Genomic DNA, 27,373 nt, shown 5'->3' on the forward strand with positions numbered 1-27,373 from the left:
GTTCCTCCAGCAGTATTTTTTTTTCTAGTTTTTTTCTTGTTATCTCTCTTATTTCAGAAAGTGAGGAAGAATTCAAAAAGGAGGAGTCACCAGAGCAAAGGGCAAGGCTAAATAATCCAATGGGGACAAATGATTTGACGGGAGTTCTCTTCACTTTGGGCAGATTTTTTCTCATTTCCTGTTGCATCTCCAGGATAAGAAGTATGGGGAAATCATCCTAGCAGACACATACAGCAAACAAAAACCTGATAGGGGTTTTAACCCTTCCCTATGCTATTAAAAACTAATAATAATTACCATGAGTAATTATTATATTTTGGTTGACATGTTATTATTTCATTATCATGAAACACTGTTCTATCTATCTATCTATCTATCTATCTATCTATCTATCTATCTATCTATCTATCTATCTATCTATCTATCTATCTATCTTATACATCTCCTTTTTTCAAGGTCATTTTATATGATTTATAGTTGTGAAAAAACTGGAGCAAGGGTGATTTGGAAAAGAGTTAATTATATGTGGCATTCTATGCCATTCCATTTTAGCATGTTTTCATGTAAAAGGCATGAGATGATGGACTGATTAAATTTGGGCTGACAATTGTGATGAGTGTAAAGGTAGCTGGTGACTTTGATAAAAATAACTGGTGCAGCACACAATTTTGCCCATGAATTAGCTAAATTGTGGGACAAAAAATTTAATTTTCCTGTATTACATTACCTTTCATTAATTAACAATGTTTAGTGCTCTGAATTAAATTGTTATTTTTAATTATTTAGCGACAAAAACATTTTTTTTTTTGTTTTTTTTACAGTGATAGGGATGTGGCAGTAGATGGTAGCAGAGGGTATTAGTGTTAGTTTCACAAAGCTTGTTTGGTTAGGAAAGGAATCCCATGCAGTACAGTAACAAATGGAAGATGCAATTGCTGCAATGGGGGGATTTTCTATTGTTGCAGTATTCTTTGGATTTCTGAAAGTTTGATGCAAGTAGGCTGATTTACTAAAGGAGTTGAGAAGACTCACTTAAATTATCCAGTCATGTGCAAATAAAATATATAAACAGCAATTTTCTTTTCAAATGATTGGATAATTGATGTGGATCATCATTCAATTTATTGTGAGAACATTCTCAATTCCTTTAGTAAATTAGCCTCTGTATGTGAACTGACACAGTTATCAATCATGACCTGGCTTTGGGAGCAAAAACAGTACTTGATAGCTGCTGGACATAGTAACATAGAAACTCACGAGTCTGTTGAATTTAAAGGAAACAAGTCATTAGAGAAATGGAATCTCCCACTACTGACCTCTGCTTATGAAAAACTATTAGCCTGGCTCTCATATTGATTCTTTGGCCTTAAGAAATTGATGCATTGAGTCATTGACCTGGAACAAGCATAAATATAGGGTTTTATGACTATTCTCTAGTGCTATGCTCATTTGCTGCAAGGCGCAAAAAGTTTAAGCGGTATTAAATCAAAAAACAAAAATATTATATATTTCACCATACCAGTCATTAGATATGATGGCTGCGTTCCTTTTTTTTCCCTCTATTTTCACCTGGTGATCCAGCCAGTGACACGCCTCCTGTATTAAAGTGACTCCACTCTGGATAAAGGAACACAAGGGCACATTTGGACAGCAGCATTATCAGTCTGGGGGGAGAGGAGTGTTAGATGTACTAGCAGATTTAAATAACGCTAACAAATTATAGCCAAACTCCAGCTAATACTTTATAAGCAGTTACAGCAAACTGTTTTTTTTAAAGAATACCAATGCTGAAAGTAATATATAATTTCCTACTGAAGATCCTATTTAACTGGCTGTCTTGCTTTTCCAAAGCATTCAATACAGCGTGGTGCTCAGTTTATCAATATTTTTAACCAAAAGTCATATAACTTCCACCAAATCTTCACACATTTTTTAATTAATTCAACCACTTCAGTACTGGGCACCAGGGCCGGACTTACCATTGGGCTTGACTGGGCTCAAGCCCATGGGCCCCGGCCAATAGGGGGTCCTGCGGGCCCCATTGTCCCCGGCTGTTTCGAAAGCCGCCGAGAGCGGTCGAGAGCCGCTGAGAGCAGTCGAAAGCCGCCGAAAGCCGCCGAAATACACAGGACATCCGGGTCTGTATCTCGGTTGCGCCATTTTTAAACTGAAAGGCTGCAATGACAAGGCAACAATGACACTGGAGCAAGGCTACACTGACAAGTCTGCAAATGATACTGGGGCAAGGCTACACTGACACTGACAAGGCTACACTGACACTGACAAGGCTGCAATCACACTGACAAGGCTGCAGATGGACACTAATAAGGCTGCATTGATGGGCATTTAAATGTAAGTTTTTTTTCCTTAAACTTCCCTCCTAAAAATTTTTTTCCTTAAAATTCCCTCCTAAACTTGGGGTGCGTGTTATACACTGGCGCGTGTTATACGCCGATAAATACGGTAATTATCATTTTATCCATTTTTATTGCTTTTATTAATCGTGGACCCAGGACGAATACCAGTACAGTATCCCCCACTTATACGCTTATATATTATCTACTTTTGTGAGCAGCCATTTGGCTGTCTTGTCTTGTCCAATTAAACAGAAGTTCTTTAATACTGCATTGAGTCTGGCGCTCCTTGTCTTTTTCTATTTCTGCTTTATAGAGCTGTGCATATGTATAGAAGGGTAGGGCCTGAAAGTGACTCAAGCCCAGGGGCCCCCACCACCCTAAGTCCTGCCCTGCTGGGCACTGTCACCCTCTTCTTGCCCAGACCAATTTTCATCTTTCAGTACTGTTGCACCTTGAATGACAATTGCGCGGTCATGCAACACTATACCCATATTCATTTTTTACATTTTTTTTCACAAAATAGAGCTTTCTTTTGGTGGTATTTAATCACCACTAGGTTTTTAATTTTTTGCTAAATAAACAAAAAATACAGACAATTTTGAAAAAAAACTCCCATGTGTTTCTTTGTTTCTGTTATAAAATTTTGCAAAAAAAATAATCTTTCTCCATTAATTTATGCCAAAATGTATACTGCTGCATTTCTTTGATGAAAATAACCCAAACCATTGTACACACTATGGTATATATATATATATATATATATATATGAAAATCAATCATGTACTGAAGGCTTATCTTATGTGTTGAGACGCAAAAATGCCTGGACAGTACAAATATCCTCCAAATGTCCCCTTTTTTGAAAGTAGGCAGTCCAAGGTATTTAGTAAACGGCATGGTGAGTTTTTTGACGTAATTGTTTTTGTCACAATTTAAATTTTTTTTTTTTTACATACTGTCACCAGTGCAGCGCAGCATCATCATACAACTGGTGTGAGGGTACTGACTGGTGACAGTGTGTAAAAAAAAAAAAAAAATGTAAATATTGTTTTTCTTTTTTGATATATTGTTCCTCTTTTTTTTTTTTAATGATTTTTTTTTTTTTTACATACTGTGACCTGTAACATTGTAATACTCTGGGAAGGTGATCAGGATTTGTTTTGTTTTTTTACACACTAAGATTGCTTATTACAGTAACATTCGCTGCTATAAGCAACATTTTTTTTATGACTGAAATCTATTTATTCACTGTTTACTATTGTGATTAGCTGTGATTGGCCACGGCCAATCATATAGTACAGATGGGCTGTGATTGGCCTTTCCTGTACCATGTGATCACTATGACCAATCACAGAGATCAACACAAAAGTACACAATGAATGGCATGAATGGAAGCCATCCATTGTGTTCAATTTTCATGTGATTAGCTGTGATTGGTCACAACGATCACACGGTACTGGCAGCGAGGCGGTACACTAACCTATCATTGGACACAGCAGGTGACAGATCATGCCGTAGCGAGGCCCGTGGGGCGTAGCGAGGCTCATTTTGGGGAGAATGTCACATGGCGTCCACCCAAAATAGTGAATGTCCCTCCCAGCCATCATTTTACTATAGATTGGACGAGAAGGTGGTTAATTAAAGATGTATGAATCTTGGGTGAAAGTTGTGTGAATTTTTGCGTTAAAGACAAAAAAAATTTGTTCATGTCATAATATCTAACATTACTGTGGTTCTAAAGACAAAAAGGTTTTTTACCTTGAATGTTTTCAATGCATTAAGGTAAAAAACTCCACACTACTTGTTGCTCCTAATACCTAAATTCGTACCTGGCCCCTCACAGCATCCAAAGTTGTCCCATCTGCGACAGCATTGTTTTCTATCTTCCTGATCTCACAGGAGGCTCTGTCTATGGACGCACACCCCCTAGTACGGGAAAGCATTCACACGTGTGCCCCCATAGCACACGACTTGCACACGACTTGCTATGGGGGAACATGCAGGAGAGGAGATGCACACAGCTTTGGCAGGGCAGTCCAGAGAAGGAGGTAGGAACTGCTCTGTGCAACACCATTGCACAAAGCAGGTAAGTATGACATCTTTTTTATTTGAATTAAAAATACCATTACAAACACTTTAACTTGCTGCATGCTTGACCCAGACCAGTCACTTGGAAAATTACAGCAAGCATTTTCAGAAGATGGTCAGCAGTGGTAGCCCCATATTTCTTTCACTGGAGGTTTCTTTAAAAAGTGGGCATTTTAGGTACGCTATATTGCCAAAAGTCATAGCTCCCAGCTGTCCCTGATTTCGAAGGACTGTCCCTGATTTGCAACAAAGTCCCTCTGTCTCTCTTTCCACCCCATTCGTCCCTCATTTTGGTCTGATCTATATAGTTGTATATAAAATGCACTATTTATCCTTCAAAAAGTGTTTCCCAGTGCTAAACCTTTCACCCAATTTCTAAATTGCTGCATTTGTAACTTTCAAAAGCCAGTATAAAGGAATACTAGTGGTAAAAAAAAGCACTAATAATTTTTTTTTGCAGAATTCTCCTTTAAGTGGGCGTGACAGGGGGTGTGTTCTATGCCTACATACTTTTGCTAATAGGTGTTCCTCATTCCCATCTCAAAAAGTTGGGAGGTATGCAAAAGTATTGGGATGCCTGCCTTCATACGCACATGAACTTTAATGACATCTTAGTTTTTGTTCATAAGTAGGGATGAGCCGAACACCCTCCTGTTCGGTTCGCAGCAGAACATGCGAACAGGCAAAAAATTCGTCAGAACACACGAACACTGTTAAAGTCTATGGGGCACAAACATGAATAATCAAAAGTGCTCATTTTAAAGGCTTATATGCAAGTTATTGTCATAAAAAGTGTTTGGAACCCTGGGTCCTGCCCCAGCGGACATGTATCAATGCAAAAAAGTTTTTTTAAAAGCGTCCGTTTTTTTGGGAGCAGTGATTTTTTTTTTTTAATGCTTAAAGTGAAACAATAAAAATGAAATATTCCTTTAAATATCGTGCCTGGGGGGTGTCTATAGTATGCCTGTAAAGTGGCGCATGTTTCCCGTGTTTAGAACAGTACCACAGCAAAATGACATTGTCATTTAAAACTGATCGCGGCTGTAATGAATTGTCGGGTCTCAGCAATATAGATGAAACTCACTGAAAAAAAGAGCATGGATTCCCCCCAGTCCATTACCAGGCCCTTTGGGTCTGGTATGAATATTAAGGGGAATGCTGAACCAAAATTAAAAATTGTGTGGGGGTCCCCCTAAAATCCATACCAGGCCCTTCGGGTCTGATATGGAAATTAAGGGGAACCCTGTGCCAAAATAAAAAAAATGGTGTAGGGTCCCCCCCAAAATCCATACCAGACCCTTATTTGAATAAAGGACTTGTCCCAAGCTGTGTTTTGTCGTTTTTAACATTTTGACACTTTTTTTGTGAAATGGTAGGGGTACATTTGACCATTTCACCCAGGGGGGGAGGCTGGGATCTGGGGGTCCCCTTGTTAAAGGGGCTTCCAGATTCCGATAAGCCCCCTGCCCGCAGACCCCCACAACCACCGGGCAAGGGTTGTGAGGATGAGGCCCTTGTCCCCATCAACATGGGGACAAGGTGCTCTGGGGGTGCTTTGGTGCAGGGTTCCCCTTAAGATGGATTTTGGGGGGACCTCTACGCCATTTAAAAAAAAAATTTGGCGCAGGGTTCCCCTTAATTTCCTGTCAAAACCGAAAGGCCTGGTATGGATTTTAGGGGAACCCCCACGCAATTTTTTCTTTTAATTTTGGTTTGGGGTTCCCCTTAATATTCATACCAGACCAAAAGGGCCTGGTAATGGACTGGGGGGGATCCCATGCTCTTTTTTTCAATTAGTTTTATCTATATTGCCGAAACCCGAAACAGCCGCGATCAGTTTTAAATGACAATTTTTCCTTTAGAAATGTAATTTTGCTGTGGTACTGTTCTAAACACAGGAAAAATGTGCCACTTGACAGGCATACTATAGACACTCCCCAGGCACGGAATTTAAAGGAATATTTAATTTTTATTGTTTAACTTTAAGCATTAAAAGAAATCACTGCTCCCAAAAAAAGTCAGTTTTTAAAAAAAATTGTTTGCATTGATCCATGTCCCCTGGGGCAGGACCCAGGTCCCCAAACACTTTTCATGACAATAACTTGCATATAAGCCTTTAAAATGAGCACTTTTGATTTTTCATGTTAGTGTCCCATAGACTTTAACGGTGTTCCGGCGGCTTTTGAGTTTGCCCCAAACACCACATATTGTTCGATGTTCACAGAACATCCGAACAACCAAATTTTGGCCCGAACTTATGCTCGGGCCGAACCGTTCGCCATCCCTATTCATAAGGTTCAATATTGAGTTGGCCCACCCTTTGCAGCTATAACAGCTTCAACTCTTCTGGTAAAGCTGTCCATGAGGTTTAGGAGTGTGTCTATGGGAATGTTTGACTATTCTTCCAGAAACACATTTGCGAGGTCAGGCACTGATGTTGGACTAGAGGCCTGGCTCGCAGTCTCCACTCTAATTCATCCCAAAGGTACTATATCGGGTTGAGGTCAGGACTCTGTGCAGGCAAGTCAAGTTTCTCCACCCCAAACTCGCTCATCCATTTCTTTATGGACCTTGCTTTGTGCACTGGTGCGCAGTTATGTTGGAACAGGATAGGGGCCATCCCCAAACTGTTTCCACAAAGTTGGGAGCATGAAATTGTCCAAAATGTCTTGGTATGATGACGTCTTAAGAGTTCCCTTCACTGGAACTAAGGGCCAAGCCCAGCCCCTGAAAAAACTCCACACCATAACCCCCCTCCACCAAATCATTTGGACCAGTGAACAAAACAAGATGCATAAACACATGGATGAGCGAGTTTGGGGTGGAGAAACTTGACTGGCCTGTGCAGAGTCCTGACCTCAACCCGATAGAACACCTTTGAGATGAATTAGAAAGGAGACTGCAAGCCTTCTTGTCCAACATCAGTGCCTAACCTTACAAATGCTCTTCTGGAAGAATGGTCAAACATTCCCATAGACACACTCCTAAACCTTGTAGACAGCTTTCCCAGAAGAGTTGAACCCGTTATAGCTGCAAAGGGTGGACCAAATCAATATTGAACTCTACAGACTAAGACTGGGATGCCATTAACCTTCATGTGCATGTAAAGGCAGGTGTCACAATACTTTTGACAACATAGTGTATTTTAAATTATTTATTACATTTATTTTTTTAAAGCATACATATTCTTTGATTAATTGGTGGAATTAGAAGCAAACTGACAGGAAATCTTTTTCCAAGTCAGGGTTCCATGTGGTACAGACCAAGTAGAGAGGAAGGACTAAAAAAGGCATGCTAACAAAAAAGATCAGCCAGAGTAGCAGCCCATAAGACCATAGGGGAGAGAGGAACACACCACAGAACCATAGAACTACAAGTCCCAGAATCAGGTATGATTTAAGACTTATTCACAACTAGGGATGTGCCGAACACCCCCCGGTTCAGTTCGCATCAGAACATTCGAACGGACCGAAAGTTTGCGCGAACTTTCGAACCCTGTTAAAGTCTATGGGACTCGAACGTGAGGAATCAAAAGTGCGAATTTTAAAGGCCAATATGCAAGTTATTGTCCTAAAAAGGGTTTGGGGATCTGGGTCCTGCCCCAGGGGACATGTATCAATGCAAAAAAAAGGTTTTAAAAACGGCCGTTTTTTCGGGAGCAGTGATTTTAATGATGCTTAAAGTGAAAAAATAAAAGTGAAATATTCCTTTAAGTATCGTGCCTGGGGGGTGTCTATAGTATGCCTGTAAAGTGGCACGTGTTTCCCATGTTTAGAACAGTCCCTGCTCAAAATGACATTTCTAAAGGAAAAAAAGTAATTTAAAACTGCTTGTGGCTTTAATGCCATGTCTGGTCCCGGCAATATGTATGAAAATCATTGAGAATCCCCCCCCCAGCCCATTACCAGCCTCTTTGGGTCTTGTATGGATATTTAGGGGAACCCCGCACCCAAATAAAAAAAAGGAAAGGCGTTGGGCCCCCAGGCCCTATATACTCTGAACAGCAGTATACAGGTGGTGCAATTATACAGGTGGTGCAAACAAGACAGGGACTGTAGGTTTGTTCTTAAGTAGAATCTGTTTGTAATTTTGAACTGGTACATTCTTTATGTGTAGCTCCAGCCAAAAAATCTATTTTTAAGCTTTTATGGAAAACATAGGGAAGGATTATCACCCCGTAACATTTGTTTTGCTGTCTGTGCACCTGTTCAGAAGATTTCACCTCACTTTCTGTCCCAATGACAATTGGATTTTGAAAATTTGGTGTTTTTAGTGAAACAAGGAACTCTTACAGGAGAGAATTTCTCTTCCTAGGGGTAGATTTCCTCTCATTTCCTGTTGGCTCCTTCTGTTTGCAAGTAGGAGTCGTTTGTAAGTTGGATGTTTGAAAGTAGGGGCCTGTCCTATATACTCTGCAGAAGTTTGGGCCTTAGGTGTTGGTGTTGCCACAACACTGTAAGCCCTCACAGTTACTCTTGGTGGGCGCAGGAACGGGCCCTGATGTTAAATATTAGATCACGAATAGTAATTACATGCCCTTGTTGAACAGGGTCAGAAAAATTGGGCCTTTGGTGGGGGACAGTGTGGTGGTGTTGCCACACCAATGTAAGGCCCCACAGTTACTCTTGGTGGGCGCAGGAACGGCCCCTGCTGTTAAATATTAGATCAAGAATAGTAATTACATGCCCCTGTTGAACAGCGTCGGAAAAATTGGGCCTTTGGTGGTGAACGGTGTGGTGGTGTTGCCACAACACTGTAAGGCCCCACAGTTACTCTTTGTGGGTGCAGGAACAGGCCCTGCTGTGAAATATTAGATCAAGAACTGTAATTACATGCCCTTGTTAAACAGGGGCAGAAAAATTGGGCCTTGGGCACTGGTGCTGGTGTCACAGCACTGCAACTCCTCACAGATACTCTAGTTGGAGTGCAGGAATGAGCCCTGCTGCAAAGTATTGCATCAAAAATTGTAATCACACAACCCTGTTAAGCAGGGGCAGAAAAATTGGGCCTTAGCCACTGGTGGCGGTGCTCAGAACCAAAAATGTTCTTACAAGCTATCAGCATGAACATTGAGGAGGAAGAGGATTGTCAATCAGCATAACAGGATAGTCACTCAGCATCAGCATAGGCAGTCTTGACGGGATCTCACATTAAAAAAAAATAATTTGGTTACATCAGCATCAGGTGCTTGGTAGCTGGTGGTGATCCAAGACTGATTCATTTTTATGAAGGTAAGCCGATCGACCGATTCGGTTTACAGGCGCACCCTGTGATTGGTTACAAAGCCTCCAGCAGCACTGAATGTGCGTTCCGAAAGAACGCTGGATGCAGGACAGGCCAGTAGCTCAATTGCATACTGTGCAAGATCTGGCCAGTGATCCATCCTCAAGACCCAGTAACCCAGAGGATTTTCGGTGGGAAAGGTGTCCAAGTCTGATCTTGCCCCTAGGTATTCCTGCACTATGTGAATCAGACGCTGGTGATGGTTGCTGGAACCGATCAGACCTTGGGGCTGTGGACTAAAAAATTGTGTGAACGCATCAGTCAGATGGCCACCTTCTCCACCGCTCCTTCTGTGGCTGAACGAAGCCTCAGCAACACGTTGTCCAGGAGGACCAGGAAATTGTAACCTCCCAGGCTCTGGAAACGCATTGCACAAACCTTTCTGCAAGGCCTCCCGAAGATGTTTTATCCTCTGCTCCCTCTGCGACGGCAAGATAAGGTCCACAGCCTTACCCTTGTAACGTGGATTAAGGAGGGTTGCCAGCCAGTAATGATCCCTCTCCTTGATACCACAAATACGAGGATCCTTCTGCAGGCTTTGCAGGATCAGGGAGGCCATGCAGCGTAGGTTTGCTGAGGCATTTGGTCCAGAGTCCTCTGGGTCACTAAGGACGACATGATCCGCAGCCATCTCCTCCCAGCCACGTACAAGTCCATGGGTTTCTTTGGACTGTAAATGATCCCTTGAAGACTGCTGCTGATGCTGAGTGCTAGGCCCCACCTCCATGCTGACCCAATCCTCCTCGTCCTCTTCCTGTGTGATCTGCGGGCACGCAGATCACACTGTCTGGATATAGGGGGCCTTGAGAGCTAAGGAAGTCCTCCTCTTCCTGCCTCTGTTCTGCCTCAAGTGCCCTGTCCATTATTCCACGCAGCATGTGCTCCAACAGGTGGACAAGAGGGACAGTGTCACTGATGCATGCACTATCACTGCTCACCATCCTCGTGGCCTCCTCAAATGGTGAGAGGACAGTACATGCATCCCTGATCATGGCCCACTGGCGTGGGGAAAAAAAACAAGCTCCCCTGACCCTGTCCTGGTTCCATAGTCGCACAGGTACTCATTGATGGCCCTCTGCTGCCTGTGCAGCTGCTGCAGCATGGCCAACGTTGAGTTCCACCTGGTGGGCATGTCACAGATGAGGCGGTTCTTGGGCAGGTTAAATTCCTTTTGGAGGTCAGTCAGCCGAGCACTGGCATTATGTGACTGGTGGAAATGCACACAGACTTTCCTGGCCTGCGTCAGGACATCCTGTAAGCCCGGGTACCTGCCTAAGAACCACTGCACCACCAAGTTAAGGACGTGAGCTAAACAGGGCACATGGGTCAGTTGTCCCTGTTGGAGGGCGGAGAGGAGGTTGGTGCCATTGTCGCAAACCACCATTCCTGCCTTAAGCTGGTGTGGCATTAACTACCTCTGAGCGTGCCCCTGCAGAGCTGACAGAATCTCTGCCCCAGTGTAGCAACTGTCCCCCCAGCACACCCGCTCAAGCACCGCATGCTATCTTTTTGCCTGCGTGCTTGTGTAGCCCCTTGAATGCCTACGGAGCACCACTGGTTCCGAGGACAAATCAGAACAGGAAGAGGCCATGGAGGAAGAATAAGAGGAGGGGGTGGAGGAGAGAGGTGTGGCAGAATCACCACTAGTAGAATTTTGGAGGCATGATGACGGAACAACCTCCAACACTACTGCACCCTGTCCTGCATCCTTCCCAGCTGCCAGCAGAGTCATCCAGTGCATGGTGAAAGATAGGTAACGTCCCTGTCCATGCCTGCTGGACAATGAGTCAGCTGTAATATGCACCTTACCACTGACCGCCCTGTCCAGCGAGGCATGGACATTGCCTTCCACATGCTGGTAGAGAGCCGGAATCACCTTCCATGAAAAAAGTGGTGTTTGGGAACCTGCCACTGAGGTACCGCACATTCCACAAACTCACGGAAGGGGGCAGAGCCTACTATCTGAAAAGGCAGCAGTTGAAGTGCTAGCAATTTAGCCAAGCTAGCATTCAACCGCTGGGCATGTGGATGGCTGGGAGAAAACTTCTTTCGCCGGTGGAGCAACTGGGGTAGGGAAATCTGCCTTCTAGAATCGGACGTTGGTGTACCGATAGCAGATTGCCCGCAAGCACTTGGCAGTGGCACACCTAATTCTACACCTTCATTCCTCTCAGTGCAGGTTTCTGAGAGGACTGAAGGTATAGTGGGGTTGGAGATCCCAGCTGATGAAGAGGAGCAAGGAGAGATCCACTTTGTTCTTTGGTGTGGGTCTTTTAGGTAGTGTTGCCAACGGGCTGCATGGGAGCTCGGCATATGTCTGATTAAGCGTGTGGTGCCTAAGCGCTTGCTGTCTAGTCCACGCTTGATACGCTTCAGACATATGTTGCAAATAGCAACGGTGCAATCTGCTGCACACGTCTCAAAAAAGGCCCACACCAAAGAACTTTTGGAATAACGTGCGGAGTCACCAGTGCCTGCACTTGCGGAGCTCTGCGGTGTGATGCAGTCAGTTGGTTGCCCTTAAGCTGGCCCCTGGAGGGAATCCTGCCTCGTTGGAGATGTGCCTCCCCCTCCTCCTCCTCCGCCCTACCTCCTCTCTCCTGTCATGCACCCACGTAGAGTCAGTGAGCTCATAATCCCCTCCCTCCTCATCACTGGAGCAAACCTGGCAGTATGCTACAGCTTGGAGAACATGACTGCCAGTTTGTTGTCCTTCTTGGGCAACCCCTCTTTCTGGGCTCACGTTACTGCCTTCCTCAAGCTGGGTACCATCATCGGAGCCTTCAAATGTTGTGTCTCAACACGGTCAGCTGCCGAGAAAAAGGACAAGCATGCCCCACAGCCATGTGCTGTTGAGGATGCACAGTGTCCACGACCAGCACTGTTGCCTCTAGACACAGAGCCTGCTTGCCCTCTTTTATTGGCCTGTGACTGTCTGCCTCTCCTTGTTGGCCTTCCAGACATACTGTCTTTGATGTATTGGAATAGGTACACAAGTAATGGCCTGCGATGAGATGTAGCTGCACAAAGCTGGGATGTATATATACTGATTATACTGCAGCTAGCTGAATCGCCTGTAGTATTATTAGAAAGAGAACACCAGCAATTGTCTGCAGTTAGCTTTAGTTGCACACTGCACAGGATTCAGTACACTGACTGAAAATACTGCAGCTGCCTGCCTGAGGTATTATTAGAAAGAGAACACCAGCAATTGTCTGCAGTTAGCTTTAGTTGCACACTGTGCACAGGATACAGTACACTAACTGAAAATACTGCAGCTGCCTGCCTGATGTATTACTAGAAAGAGAACACCAGCAATTGTCTGCAGTTAGCTTTAGTTGCACACTGTGCACAGGATACAGTACACTGACTGAAAATACTGCAGCTGCCTGCCTGAGGTATTAATAGAAAGAGAACACCAGCAATTGTCTGCAGTTAGCTTTAGTTGCACACTGTGCACAGGATACAGTACACTGACTGAAAATACTGCAGCTGCCTGCCTGAGGTATTAATAGAAAGAGAACACCAGCAATTGTCTGCAGTTAGCTTTAGTTGCACACTGTGCACAGGATACAGTACAGTGACTGAAAATACTGCAGCTGCCTGCCTGTAAGTATATTAGGAAGAGAATCACAGGAACGGATCTAGCTAAATGGAATACAGTGTATGTATATATAGATATATATATATCTATATCTATCTATCTATCTATCTATCTATCTATCTATCTATCTATCTATCTATCTATCTATCTATCTATCTATCTATCTATATATACAACACCTGGGATGCATATATATATACACAATACACTGACTGCAGCTAACTGACTCGCTTGCCTGCTCTATCTAACTCAAATGAAAGGACACTTTCTCTCTCTCTCTCTATCTCTCTCTCAACGCCGGACCACACTACACAGGGCCGATGTGCAGGCGGCCTTATATAGTGTGGGGCGTGTACTAAATCCCCTGAGGCATGATTGGCCAAAGCCACCCTGCCTTTGACCAATTATGGCTCTCCGTTCTTACTGCGCTGTGATTGGCCAAAGCATGCGGGTCATAGTGCATGCTTGGCCAATCATCAGCCAGCAATGCACTGCGATGCCGCAGTGAATTATGGACGCGCCACTCGAATTTGGCGCGAACAGCCCATAATGTTCGTAATTCAACAAACGGTCGAACGGCCGATGTTTGAGTCGAACTTACGTTCGACTCGAACTCGAAGCTCATCCCTATTCACAACTGCAATGAGCTCTTATAACCCTGCAAGATTGGAAACCATCAGCAGTCTTACTTCCATAAAATCCAGGAACAGAGATATACTACTAGCCCTGCCACAATAACCAGCAAGAGAGCTAAAATACTTGTTATCAAACTTGCAACCAGCATTGTCACCAATGTTCCAATCAGATCAACTAGCTACCCAAGCCAGTAGCAACATCGACCTAGTTATCAAAGCTAACAGCAGGATCAACCACTGCCTAGGACCTCTTATTCAACTCTGTCTGTAAGGTCTCTAGAGTTTGACTAGCAGTCGACACATCTTGTGTCTGACACTCCAAAATATGGAAGTATATCAGAAGTGTGTTCTGTTAAAAAACATCACAGCTTGGTCAACAAGAACACATTCTCCCGGGTGAACCCCCCGGGCCACCTGTGGCGGTTTGTGACAATGGTCAAATATTATGTAATATTAAACAGAAAATAAAATGTAATAATAAATAAACAAACATTTTACAATAAATATATATTTTTAATGATAACATGTGTCAGTGTTTACACATAAGTTCCCTGTGTAGTTGTGCTTTGAAAAAGTACTCATACCCCTTGAAATTTTCCACATTTTGTCATATTACAACCAAAAACGTTAACGTATTTTATTGGGATTTTATGTGATAGACCAACACAGAGTGACACATAATTGTGCAGTGGAAGGAAAATGATAAATGGTTTTCCAATTTTTTTACAAGTAAATATCTGTGGCATGCATTTGTATTCAGCCCCCTTTACTCTGATACACCTAACTAAAATCTAGTGGAATCAATTGCCTTCAGGTCACCTAAATAGTAAACAGAGCCCACCTGTGTGTAATTTAATCTCAGTATAAATACAGCTGTTCTGTGAAGCTCTTAGAGGTTTGTTAGAGAACCTTAGTGAACAAACAGCATAGCGACCGCTAAGGAATACACCAGACAGGTCAGGGATAAAGTTGTGGAGAAGTTTAAAGCAGGGTTAGGTTATAAAAAACATCCCAAGCTTTGAACATCTCACAGAGCACTGTTCAATCCATCATACAAAATGGAAAGAGTATGGCACAACTGCAAACCTACCAAGACATGACCGTCCACCTAAACTGGCAGGCTGGGCAAGGAGAGCATTAATCAGAGAAGCAGCTAAGAGGCCCATGGTAACTCTGGAGGAGCTGCAGAGATCCACAGCTCAGGTAGGAGAATCTGTCCACAGGACAACTATTAATTGTATACTTCACAAATCTGGCCTTTATGGAAGAGTGGCAAGAAGAAAGCCATTGTTGAAAGAAAGCCATAAGATGTCCCATTTGCAGTTTGCGAGAAGCCATGTGGGGACACAGCAAATATGTAGAAGAATGTGCTTTGGTCAGATGAGACCAAAATTGAACTTTTTGGCCTAAAAGCAAAATGCTATGTGTGGCGGAAACTAACATTGCACCCTGAACACACCATTTTCACTGTGAAACATGGTGGTGGTAGCATCATGCTGTGGGGATGCTTTTCTTCAGCAGGGACAGGGAAGCTGGTCAGAGTTGATGGGTCGATGGATGGAGCCAAATACAGGGCAATCTTAGAAGAAAATCTATTAGAGTCTTCAAAAGACTTGAGACTGGGGCGGAGGTTCACCTTCCAGCAGGATAACGACCCTAAACATATAGCCAGAGCTACAATGGATAGGTTTTAGATCAAAGCCTATTCATGTGTAATGCCCCGTACACATGATCGGATTTTCCGACAACAAATGTTGGATGTGAGCTTGTTGTCGGAAAGTCCGACCGTGTGTATGCTCCATAGAACATTTGTTGTTGGAATTTCCGCCAACAAATGTTTGAGAGCAGGTTCTCAAATTTTCCGACAACAAAACTTGTTGTCGGAAATTCCGATCGTGTGTACACAATTCCGACGCACAAAGTTCCACGTATGCTCGGAATCAAGCAGAAGAGCCGCACTGGCTATGGAACTTCCTTTTTCGCGGCTCGTCGCACCTGTTGTACGTCACCGCGATCTTGATGTTCGGAATTTCTGACAACATTTGTGTGACCGTGTATATGCAAGACAAGTTTCAGCCAACATCCGTCGGAAAAAAATCCACGGTTTTGTTGTCGGAATGTCCGATCGTATGTACGAAGCATTAGAATGGCTCAGTCAAAGTCCAGACCAAAATCCAATTGAGAACCTGTAACAAACTTCAAAAATGCTGTTCACGGACTCTCTCCATCCAATCTGACAGAACTTGAGCTATTTTGCAAAGAAGAAAGATGGTTCTACAAAGTATTGACTCAGGAGGGCTGAATACAAATGCACGCAACTGCTGTATTTATACTGAGATTAAATTACATACAGGTGGACTCTATTTACTATTTAAGTAGTTGACTTCTGAAGGTAATTGGTTCCTCTAGTCCCCTGAGGTGTATCAAAGGGGGCTGAATACAAATGCACGCCACACTTTTCAGATATTTATTTGTAAAAAATTTTGAAAAGCATTTATCATTTTCCTTCCACTTCACAATTATGTGTCACTTTGTGTTGGTCTATCGCATAAAATCCCAATAAAATTAATTTATGTTCTTGGTTGTAACGTGACAAAATGTAAAAATTTCAAGGGGTACCAATATTTTTTCAAGGCACTGTAAATACCTAATAGGTAGATCAGTCAGGGGGTGACTAGCTGCTTAGCACAAATTTAGCAAGGTACTATTTCTCATTTCTGTTGTCCATTTCCTAAAAAACTGATAACAGGTAAAAAAAAAAGTATTCATTTTAATTACTGTATGACTTCTTGCAGTAGGAAGATGAATAAAGGAATACTTTTCTGTATGCAAGACTTTGACTGCCTTCCTGTCATAGAGGTCCTCCAAACCGAGATAGTCTCAAGACTTTGGTAAGGCTAATGTCAGTAGGTCTGTCTTGGAACAACAACTAAGATAGTTACACTCCTACAGAATACACTCAAAAAACTTTATAGCTTTGCACAAATTTCTATTTTAACATTCTGAAGTTAAAGAAAAGTTAATACTAATTGCCTTATCTAGTGGTTGCTTTAGCAGAACAATTAGAGACATAGTGAATAGAGTTGCATGTTGATTTTGTTAGGCAAAATGTTTGAGTTTTATTTAAGCAAATTTCTCCAGTAAAAATAGTAATATATAAAATAAAAATAATTAATAGTATAATACACACAAAAAACAAGCTTTAACACAGAAGATTAGAAGCTTTATTTTAGTCAATGTGACTACTTTTTCAAATCTCGTTGGACTTTGCAGAAAATAACTGTCAACTTTTGAAAGTAAAAATTTGTACCTGGTATTTTATAATCTTATAAATGTATAATATTGGACCTTGACACGTTTCATGGATAATATCACTCTTCAGGGGTGGGTGCATGCAAATCTATAAAACAAAACATGAAAATACCAGTATAATCCAATGTTGTACCTCTCAACGAGGAGGACAAAAAGAAAGGGAGCGAGTTACTCATCCTTGTAAGTATTTACATCTTAATAAGCCTAGAAGTCAGAGGCTGCCCAAATTGTCTGTACTGGGAGCTGTGGAAGAGACCCGCAGAAGAGGGACAAACATTGGTAGCAACCAGCCAACCACTGTGTGGTATGGAACAAATCCTGGATGTAATAAAAACACTTAAAAATACATGGTAGCTGCTGAACTCAAGATAATGTAATGAGGAGAGGCATTCACATGGGAAAAAGTACATCCAATTTAGCCAAGCACGTTTCATGGATAATATTACACACACTATTTTCCTTTCCATTCACTTGCTCCCTCGCACTTGTTGCTAGAGCCCAACTGTGTTGGGCTCTAGCAACTTCTCACATTATAGAGTATTTACAGTATACCCAATACAGTTTACAGTATACCCAATATATATTTTTAGATATGGAGCCCACTCACACCACCATCTGGACCTTTGTCCTTTGTCTTCTTGGGGATCATGTTTAAACGCCCGGTCCTCTTCTGCGGGTCCCTTCCATAGCTCCCGGTACAAACAATTTGGGCAGCCTCTGACTCCTCATCCCCCATTTTCCAGAGTTATTATGATGTAAGTACTTATAAGGATGAGTAACTGTCTCCCTTTCTTTTTGTACATGTCCTCCCCGTTGAGGAGGACAACATTGAATCATACTGGTATACTCAGGTTTTGTTTTATAGATTTACGTGCAGCTGCCCCTGAAGAGTGGTATTATCCACGAAACACATCGGGCTAAATTGGATGCACTTATTCCCATGCAGATGCCTCTACTCATTACATTATCTTGAGTTCACCACCTACCATGTATTTTTAAGTGTTTTTATTACATCCAGGATTTGTTCCATACCACACAGTGGTTGGCTGGTTGCTACCAATGTTTGTTTCTATATATGGTCTGTAATATGTGATTGAAAATGTTATTTATTGCTGCATGTATCATGTCATTTTGCCACGTTCCTTATTTCACCAATAAAAACATGTTTTTGATTTCACTCATCTTCTAGCCATGCGTACTCACCTCATTCAAAGTCCCACCCCCCCGTTTCTTTACACAGATTTAGGGATGGAGACATGTCACCCACATGTCTCATTTAAAGTCCCATACTCCCCCTTTTTAGTCAACATTGGACCTCTTTCAATCAAATTTACTAAATAAATTAAGAATTCAATTGCTGTCTATAGCAACTGTTTAGAATTCTTCTTCAGTTCTTCTATATAATGACGAAACCTTTCAATTTCTAAAAAACTGAAGCCCAGATTTAAAGATTTTTGTTCTCCAATTTAAAGTATCAGTCCCATCTTGTGAAAAAAAAAGTGATATTGCTTTTTAACATTTCAGGCACTACATACAGTCAAACTAATGTTTGAATATATGAACAAATGTTATATTTTATGTTTCAGCCTCCATAAGAATTTTTCATCAGAGCCTAAAGTAAGACACCCTTGTAAGGCTTGTAAGGCATTCTCTAACCTCATAAACATGCAGTAGGCTGTCCAGCTACAGACCGATAACACACTTTGGTTAATTGTCCTCATTTATCATCCTGTTAGATTATATAAGCACATGCAAAAAGATTAAAATATAAAACGTATATGCCTAAGTGATAAACAGTTGTGCTCAAAAGTTTGCATACCCTAGCAGAAATCAAGAAATGTTTAAGTTGATATTGAAAATAGGGTTGTACCGATACCACTTTCCTAAGACCGAGTACAAGTACCGATACATTTTTCAAGTACTCGCCGATACCGATACTTTTTTTAATGTCATGTGACAGTGGCACTGATGACGCGTGTACTGTGTCAGTAGTTTTGATTTAATTTTTTTTAACAACAATTTTATTTTTTACAATTCATCTTTTTTTATTATTTTTTACAATTCATTTTTTTTATTTATTTTTTTACAATGTTTTTTTTGGGGGGGGAGTGGATGGTGTCAGTGTGTTTTTTATTTTATTTTTTATTATTTTTACAATTTAACTTTTTCAATATTTATTTATTACAATTCTTTTATTAGCCCTGTTGGGGGTGGCTTTGGTGAGATATCAGGGGTCTTAACAGACCAGCGGACAAGGGGGAGGTTTAGTTATCATTAAAAAAGAGGACTATATTGCAGAAATGCAACAATTAGTGCAGGATCGAGCCACCTATAAAAGACACCCGGGTGATCCCAGTGGGAAATCTAAAACCCTCTTTGTCCAAACTGATTGATAAAGGCCTTCGACTGGATATACTCAATAAAAAAGAAGCCAAATACTTATTACCTAAGGTTCCAAAAATTCAGGTGATTTATTATATCCCAAAGATACATAAAAACTGACAAACTCCCCCAGGTAGACCCATTGTCAGTGGGATAGATTCCCTCTACTCCAGACTAAGTGAATATATTGATATTTTTTTGCTACCCATAGCCATGAAGGGCAAAGTATACCTCAAGGACAGTAGGGATCTTATCAACATGACTAAGGCAATGATGGTGGGAGACCATACGTTGCTGGTAACAGTGGATGTTGAGTCCCTATATACCAATATTGTCCAACAGGATGCTCCTGATGCTGCACTGTGGGCATTACAAAAATACTACCACATTAAAAGGCCCCAAATTAAAATTTCTGTGGAGGCTTTCAACATGGCAATGAACAATAATTATTTTTGGCATGCGGGAGACTTCTACAACCAAATTAAAGGGGTGGCTATGGGGGCTTGGTATGCTCCAAACATTGCAAATAAATTTTTAAATAAATGGTAGGAGGAATGCATCTTTACCAACCAATGGCCACAATTACAAATGTACCAATGATACATAGATCATATTTTCATCGTGTGGGAAGGTCCACAAGAGGAATTGGAAAGGTTGTTATCAAGCATAAACTATAATGATTATCAAATCAAGTTTACCAGCACTTGGTATCAATTAAGTATACCATTTTTGGATCTTGAATTCTTTAAGGTGGGTTCTGGTCTAGCGACTCAAACCCACTTTAAAGAGACTGATCGGAATGGCTATATCTCCACTTGTAGTTGCCACCACCCTAATTGGGTGCGGGCAATTCCAAAAGGCCAATTCATCCGAATTAAGAGAAATTGTGCAGGTGAAGAGTACTTTATGGTTCAGACTGATATGCTTATCAGCAGGTTTGTAGAAAAGGGATATAACAAAAGGCAATGGGAAGCCACGAGGGATCAAGTTAAAAAAATTGATCGTTTAACTCTTTTGGAGCCCAAAGATAAATATCCAGCATCAGATCAATTTTTCTTTGCCTTTTATATCGGACTTCAATCTCCAATACAAGGAAGTTGAAAGGATTATCTAAACTCATGGGCCTTTATTGCAAAAGGATCCTACTTTACAAAACATTCTTCCTAGTAAACCATAGTTTATATACAGGAGGGTTCCAGGGTTGAGCAATATTGACAATAATCTTAAGTGTTTTTTAACTGACTATTGAGAGATTGTTTTATGGGCCATCCATTACATTACCTTAGTGGATGGAGTTTGTTTTTTATTTTAATTTTATTATTATTGGTACAGGGTGTTGTTTTCTCTGGTTCTCTAGTTTTTCTAGTTTGTATATACATACATATTGTTTTATATATTTTTTATAATATTTTAATTTTTCATGTAATTCATCGCCAGTGCTATCATATTGGCTATGTATATGTATGTGTTCCGGCCTTTTTTTTATTGGCCACTAGACGGTGCTATTTTGTATTGTTCTTTTATAATATGTTAGGATTTTAGCTATGATGGATTTTTGTATTATTCTATCATTTTGCGATGTTAATATTGTTTTATAAATGCTTTTAGTCTACTATTGTGATTTAGGGCTGGTTTACATTGTATGGTGGGGACAGTGTGTGCAAGTCGGCATCCCCAAGAGGGAGATTTTGCATCATATATTTGTCTTCTCCTCCATTTTGGAGGAGTCCCACCAATAGTATCCTTCCCGTTCACTTATGAGCAAGCTAGGAGTGGTGTGACATCAATTCCTGAAGACACCAACCTGGCTAAACATATGTCGGAGTAGAGGATCTGCCATTCCATGTCCTGATCCTACATCCCACTCAGGCTTTGCCCTTAGGAGAGACGCTGAATACACGTCATCTTTATGGACTTGCACACGCTGATTACACCTCGTGCCTGGCTCGACACTGTAACATGTGAGCGTAATTGCCATTTGTTGTAATTTTTTACCTTAATAAAATTACTACACTATTCCTCTACTAATTACTCTACGTTCCTCTATGTCTCTTGTGGAGTCATTTTTCCCATCCTAGTTTCATCTCAAGGGAGTGTGGACTGTGCTGTCAGTGGAATCAATTGGTATTCCAGAAGCGATGTTTGACCTACCTGTAAAAAAAAGGGGTCATAATTTTCTGTTGAGTGGCCACCCATCTATTGAGCACTTGTGGTGAAGAACTTGAAGTTTATTTTTGAGCATCACATTCTGGTGTTGGGATTTATCACATATGGACTTTCTAGTTTGCTATACTATGTATATTTATATTTGCAATTAATTTTATATGATTTACTGAACATCACTAGCGCCTCAACCTTTAATATATTGTTTGCAGATTTCGGTGACTTGTTCACTCTTAAAGGGCAGTTTATACTATATTTGTTCACTGATTTTACAGGGCGCCATTCGTTGTTTTTTATTCTTTCAAATTGGTGAGTCTAGGTATGCCCAGTAGGCTCTGTTTTGTATTAAATAAATATGTCATTTAAAAAAAAAAGGCCAAGATGACCCTCCAGTGGTTACAGCAGAAAAGGGTGAAGGTTCTGGAGTGGCTATGATGGCGAATGATGGCTACAGCATGGACCTGCTTTGCCCGGAGGGCATCAATAGACGTCCTCCCCTTTGCAAGCTGCCCGCGCCCCCCTGCATGGCGCGCGCGCCTTACGCTGTGACCACCCCAGTCAATGAGACCTCGGGTGATCACAGATCCGTGTAGGGGGTTAATCCCGACCCCTTACCACGTGATCAGCTGTCAGCCAATGACAGCTGATCACGTGATGTAAACAGAGGATCGGTAATCTTTTTTTTTCTTCTTCCACTGACAGTGCGAGGAAAAAAAAAAGTCGATCGCCGGCTCCTGTTGAAGGGACATTGGTCCCGAGCAGAGAGAGATGAAGCCACCTCATATGTGCCCACAGCGCCCACCAATCAGTGCTGACAGTGCCCACCAATCAGTGCCCATCAATGCCAGCTATCAGTGCCACCTATTAGTGCCCTTCAGTGCAGCCCATCAGTGCCACCCATCAGTGCCCACCAGTACCACCTCATCACTGCCCACCAGTGCCGCCTATTAGTGCCCACCAGTGCTGTCTATTAGTGCCCATCAGTGCCGCCTTATCAGTGCCCATCAGTGTCACCTTATCAGTGCCCATCAATCCAGCCTATCGGTGCCCATCAGTGCAGCCTATCAGTGCCCATCAGTGCAGCCTATCAGTTCCCATCAGTGTAGCCTCATCAGCGTACATCAATGAAGGAGAAAAATTACCTGTTTGCAAAATATAAAACGGTTTTGTTTTTTGTTTTTTTAATTTGGTATTTTTTCATTTTTTAAAAAAAAACAATAAAAAACCCAGAGGTGATCAAATACCACCAAAAGAAAGCTCTATTTGTGGTAAAAAAATGATAAAAATTTAATTTGGGTACAGTGTTGTATGACCACGCAATTATCATTCTAATGCCCCGTACACACGGTTTTCCGACGGAAAATGTTCGATGGAAGCTTGTTGTCAGAAATTCCGACCGTGTGTAGGCTCCATCGGACATTTTCCATTGGTATTTCCGTCACACAAAATTTGAGATCTGGATCTTAAATTTTCCGACAACAAAATCCGTTTTAGTAAATTCTGATCGTGTGTACACAATTTCGATGCACAAAGTTTCACGCATGCTCGTTATCAATCAGAAGAGCTGCACTGGCTATTGAACATAACTTTTCTTGTCTCGTCGTACGTGTTGTATGTCGCCACGTTCTTGACGTTAGGAATTTCTGACAAGATTTGTGTGACTGTGTGTATGCAAGACAAGTTTGAGCCAACAAACAAAGGAAATGGATGCGGGACTTTGAGTGAGTTGTGTCTCTGTTGGTAAAGGATATTGTAACTTTAATATATTAGTAAAGACTATTAATTGTAACCAGTTCCCAATGGGTAGTCCCTATAATGAATAAACAAAATAAATATTTCTTGTGTACAATATATAAGCATGCTATAACCATATTCAATGCAAAATAGTCACATATTTAATATTTTTTACATAAAAGGACATGATTGGTACAAAGGACAATAATAGAAAAAGTATTATACATAGTTGTCATAATATACAGTACATAATATAAGACATCAAAAACACAAAAAATAGTAAAATTAATTCATAACAATACAAGCTATGAACCTGGCACCCTTGAGTGTGGACTCAGCGCATTTCATGGCGTTTAAAGCCAATCATCAGGAGTAGGATGCTATAAAATAAATAAAATAATGAATAGATAAGTAAGTTGACCTACATCTAGTATATTTGATACATAAGGCTCTCCAGCTAAGAAACAGGGTGTAATATAATGATGGTACTTTACCTATGGAGTATCTCATGGGTATGGACCTGCAGCTACTGTGATGTGACGAACATAGCCTGGAAAAGGCTATAACCTCTAGGGATGGATGTCTCTGTTATGTTTGGGCTGATTTGGGTCACTTTTTTGTTTTTTATCAAGTTTGAGCCAACATCCATTGGAAAAAGCTAAAAGCTGAAAATTGGTCTGGGCAGTAGGGAGGTTTAGGGTGGCCAGTAAGCAAGTGGTTAATATCATTGATCCACTCTGGGGAGATCTCAAACATGCGGTTTATGCAAGAAGACCAAAGATTTTGCATGCATGACCTAGAGGCATTTTGCCAAGACGAATGGGCAGCTATACCACCTGCAAGAATTCTGGGCCTCATAGGCAACAATTACAAAAGACTGCACACTGGGGGCGTGGCTAGCGTGCAAAGAAGATGGAAGTCTGACTCCAGAGCTCCACACTGCAGCGGCGGATACAAACCTCCAGCGATGAACACAGAACTTGGGAGAGAGGGGAAAGGGGCACCCGGTGTACAAGGAAGTAAGAGGGAAGAAGAAAAGAAACAAGATAATAAAGATAGGAATCAGAATAGCTCAGTAATACGAATCCAACAAAAATCAAAAAACAAAAAAAAAAAAGCGAGGAGATGAGAAAATTAAAATTCATGACCTATAATGTAAAGGGTCTTAATGAGCCCACTAAGAGACATAAGATCTTGAGGGAATTAGAGAGATATGGGGCTGAGGTTGTGTTCCTCCAAGAAACCCACTTAACATACTATTCTAAGATTAAGATAAAGTCAAATATCTACCCAACTTGGTTCTACGGAGACTCAATAACATCAAGAGCGAGAGGAGTGGCAATAGGAATAGCAAGAGGGATAAATTTTAAGGTCGAAGAAAGGTTAATAGACCAGGGAGGAAGATATATGTTCTTGAGAGGCTCTTTGGAGGGATGGAAGGTTACACTGGCAAATATTTATGCACCAAACAAAGAGCCGAGTGGTTTTCTAGGAACAATATTAGAGAAACTAATAGAATTTAAAGAAGGCAACCTGATCATGATGGGGGACTTCAATGTCTGTATGGCTCCAGGGGTTGACAGTACGTCTCGTGCGCAGGGGACAATGAATGGGAAGCTGAAGAAATTAAAACAGAAGCTGCATTCATGTCAACTGGTGGATGTATGGAGGATTATGAACCCAAATAAGAAGGATTTTTCGTTCTAGTCCTCTGCGCACGGGACGTACTCTAGGATTGATTACATATTGACGGAACACTCATTGTTGGAAAGAGTCCGGGAGGCTAAGATAGAAGTTATTACCTTATCAGACCACGCCCCAGTTAGTATGAGACTGTCTGTCCCAGAAAATCAGAGAACCCCAAAAACTTGGAGATTAGACGAAGATCTTTTACAAGAAGCATCTAATGTGGAGAAAATAGAACAGGAATTAAAACAATATTTCTCAACGAATGATACAGCAGGGATCTCAGGATCATCTTTGTGGGAGGCCCATAAGGCCTACATAAGGGGAGTAATAATGAAGATAGGGGCAATGAGGAAAAGGGAAACAAGGGAAAAAATTAAAAAACTAACAGAAGAAATATATGATCTAGAGCAAGAACATAAGGAGGGCTCGGGCCAAGGAAAGAAGGTCTATCGAAAATTGGTAAAAAAAAGAGAAGAGCTAAAGGAGCATACAGATCTAGAAATAAAAAAAGCATTCTATAAGGTGGCGAAAGAAAATTACCAGAGTCGAAATAAGAGCAGTAGACTATTAGCTAAAACAATAAGAAAGAAAAAAACTAGAAACTACATTGAAAAAATCCAAAATAGTAAAGGAGAAATGCTCCATACAACAAAAGGGATAGCGGAATCCTTTAAGGAATATTATAGTGAATTATATTCAGTAGCTAAAAATACAAGGCTAAGAGGTGCAAAGGACAGGAAAACAGTAGAATTCTTGAAAAAAGCCAACCTCCCGAAGATTAATGAGATCGACAGAGAAATCCTAGAAAACCCCATAACGATAGAAGAAATTAACAGAGCATTATCAGAATCAGCTTCAGGCAAAAGCCCGGGGCCCGATGGATTTACTTGTAGGTACTATACAAAATTTAAAGAAATATTGACTCCCAGACTATGTGAATACATGAACGGGTTGGGTAGAGACTTTGACTTGAGTAGAGAAGCTCTTAGAGCAGAGATCACGGTTATCCCAAAAGAGGGGAAAAACTCTACACTATGCTCTGGCTATAGGCCGATATCGTTGATCAACACCGATGTTAAATTATATGCCAGAGTCTTAGCAAATCGGTTAAAAGAGAGCCTCAATGGTCTGATACATCCGGACCAAGTGGGGTTCATCCCAAAAAGAGAAGGGCGAGATAACGGCGTGAGGGCACTCCTCTTGCTGCAGCATATCAAGGACAGGGGACCCCCAGGTCTACTCTTGTCTATAGATGCGGAGAAAGCGTTTGACAGAGTAGACTGGGGGTTCATGTTCCAAACTCTGGAATTTATGGGTATAGGCCCAAAAATGATTAATAGGATACGTGCTCTGTATAACCACCCTACTGCTTCGATAAAAATTAACGGGTCCCTTTCAGAGGCTTTTGAAATGGAAAATGGAACGAGGCAGGGGTGCCCTTTGTCCCCCCTGCTTTTCGTCCTCTCCCTGGAGCCACTGTTGTCAGTGATTAGAGCGGACCCGGACATCTGGGGTATAGGGGTTGGGGATGAGGAGCACAAGATCGCAGCTTTTGCCGACGATGTTCTGCTTTTCATGACCAACCCCAGAATTTCAATGCCCAATTTCCTCGAAGTCACGAGGCAATATGGTGAAGTATCAAACTTCAAAATCAACTTGGCAAAATCGGAAATCCTGAATATCAACCTGGGAAAGAGGGAGGAAAAAAAGTTGAAAAAGGAATTTAAATTTATATGGAAAAAAGAAATAAATTACTTGGGTATAAAACTGGCCAATTCACTAGGGAAGATCTATAAAGTAAATTTTATCCCACTATTAGACGAAATAAAATCGGAGAGTAAAAGGATTATAACTAAACCACTTTCATGGATCAGACGTATTAACGCTATAAAAATGATATTATTACCTAAAATCACCTATAAACTACAGATGCTTCCGTTGAATATCCCTCAGTACTATTTTAAAAAATTGAAATCAATCATTATGAGAGCTGTTTGGAAAAATAGAAGGGCTAGAGTGTCTTTTGATATCTTAAAACAGGAAAAAAGAAAAGGGGGCTTGGCGATACCTGATATTCAGGGTTATTACAGGGCAACACTGGTTTCAAGAGCGATAGAGTGGTTTAGAGA

Source organism: Aquarana catesbeiana, linkage group LG01 (genome assembly GCF_042186555.1).
Source record: "Aquarana catesbeiana isolate 2022-GZ linkage group LG01, ASM4218655v1, whole genome shotgun sequence".
Taxonomy (NCBI): Eukaryota; Metazoa; Chordata; class Amphibia; order Anura; family Ranidae; genus Aquarana; species Aquarana catesbeiana.